Source organism: Sinocyclocheilus rhinocerous, unplaced genomic scaffold, assembly GCF_001515625.1.
Source record: "Sinocyclocheilus rhinocerous isolate Xijiao unplaced genomic scaffold, SAMN03320098_v1.1 scaffold734, whole genome shotgun sequence".
NCBI lineage: Eukaryota > Metazoa > Chordata > Actinopteri > Cypriniformes > Cyprinidae > Sinocyclocheilus > Sinocyclocheilus rhinocerous.
In genome coordinates this window covers 123,171-125,686 of record NW_015628321.1, presented here as the reverse complement: position 1 = coordinate 125,686, position 2,516 = coordinate 123,171, and positions in this window count along the sequence as shown.

The window sequence follows — 2,516 nt, the reverse complement described above, 5'->3', positions numbered from 1 at the left end:
AGCTGTATCGATACTCGTATCATCAAATCTCTGTGACGATACATCGTCGTATTGATGTATCGAACACAGCACTAGTAGCTTTCTGATGCTGCCCCCCCCCCCCTGGCCCCCCTAAATTTGGAATCGTATCACACCAAACAATTTTGGGTGCAATTCGCAGTTTATCCTGTGGGTGGCAGTAATGGAAAAAAAGAAAAACATCACCAGCTGCAAAATTCAAATCTGCGTTCACTGACTGGCACAGAGCCAGAAGAGACAGGCGCGATTTTTTACAGTGCTGCGCATTAAAACCAATCACACACGATTCTGTTGAGTTTATGAATGCAATGGCCAATCAGAGGCGTTCAGATGAGTCATCACTGAAACGCCAGTGTTTTGTTCAGTGTGCGTGCTCGCTGACTGATTTCTGCTCTCTGGCGAATTTTCTCATCAGAAACAACAAAGTGCAGATGTGCCTGTTGTCAACAAGCTTGGCCCCCCTAAATTTGGAATCGTATCACACCAAACAATTTTGGGTGCAATTCGCAGTTTATCCTGTGGGTGGCAGTAATGGAAAAAAAGAAAAACATCACCAGCTGCAAAATTCAAATCTGCGTTCACTGACTGGCACAGAGCCAGAAGAGACAGGCGCGATTTTTTACAGTGCTGCGCATTAAAACCAATCACACACGATTCTGTTGAGTTTATGAATGCAATGGCCAATCAGAGGCGTTCAGATGAGTCATCACTGAAACGCCAGTGTTTTGTTCAGTGTGCGTGCTCGCTGACTGATTTCTGCTCTCTGGCGAATTTTCTCATCAGAAACAACAAAGTGCAGATGTGCCTGTGAATGTAAGTAAGATATTAATATCACAATGTAAACAGCTTCAGTGATTTTAATGGGAGTTTTTGAGAGTGCTTGAACTCTGGCTAGACTGAAGTCAGTGATAATGTTTTTGATCCTGTAAATGTTCTTTGCTCTTTCTGTACCATGAAAGTGTTATAATTAGTAACTTACAATTTGTTTGTATTAAATTCACATTAAATACAAAGTCAGTCGTTTTAAAAATATTTTCTGGCATGTCACCTATATCTGGTACTTAAGTAAAAAAGATGGGTTTTTAATAGATTATAATTATAATAGTTAATAGATTACACTATTAGGTCTACTACTACTTTGCCCATCGCCCATTAGCTTCTAGATCAACTAACAAAATCTATAAAGGTGCAAAATGGATTACACATATTTGAGAATTGAGATATTTCATGATATAGTTAACACGTCTGGGAATATTTCGAATAAAAAGGAAAAAATATAAATAAAACAAACTTGTATCAGTTGTACAGTGCTATCGTGGCTGCTGTGTGCCACATGACAAGCATGACGAGCAACGTCACTAACGAGTAGAAGAGATAACACCGGTGCCCTACACCAACATAAATTACACAATTTTAAAACTACACATCCTCAGCATCATTATAATCACTGTTTTGCTTTAGTAACAGTTTGATATTGAATCTAAAAGGCTAATATGTTAGAGAGTGGCTGTCAAATGCGGCTTTATCGAGCTCAAAGGCTCTGGCCCATGCTGTGACATAAACGAAATGCTATTGGCTATTTAAAAAGGAGGTGGGGCTACTCGATATGTCCCGCCCCATCTTCCTATTTCAGTTGAAATTACATCACCACATAGCATTACTCTCCGTGTTTCAAGGCACTTCAGTGCATAAATATGTATAGGTAGATGCCCCATTTGACTGTGCCAAGCATGTAGGCGCATCCACCATCTTTAACGGTCAACTTGACGTCATTCACCATAATAATCAATGAATATTATCCATCCTGCACAGCCGGTGGTTGTAAAGACCGCTGGGATTTAAATTCCCGAAGAAACGGGATAACCTTTCACAGGTGAGAATGTGTTGGTTTGTGTTTTAACTCAATATTACAAGTTTGGAAACATTGGTAACTTATGTTGCTATTATGGTGAATGACCTTTGAATATGGCGGACGGCTTACGTATAGCGGCCCATAGAAACAGTCGCTAATGAGGCATCTACGTATACATATTTATGCTTCAGTGGACCTTTAAAAGTTAAAGATTTTTTTCTTTGCACGTCTTAATTACTCTGGAATTAGAAACTGAATTATATTATTGATATTATTATTATTATTATTGAATTTACAGGGTATGGTGGTTTGCTGTTGTAAACTACTGTTGCAGTCTTATTTAAAATAGAATTCTATTCTAATCCTGTTCTGAATTTATTCATTTTTTGAATGATAATAAAAACAGGATTGTTAAAGGGGTCATATGATGCGATTTCAAGTTTTCCTTTCTCTTTGGAGTGTTACAAGCTGATTGTGCATAGATAAGATCCCTGAAGTTGCAAAGACTAAAGTCTCAAAACCAAAGAGATATTCTTTATCAAAGTTAAGACTCTGCCACGCCCCCCTAAAACGGCTCATTCTAACACGCCCCCACATATCTACCACACTATATGGAAATATTTGCATAATGCCACCCAAATGTTCA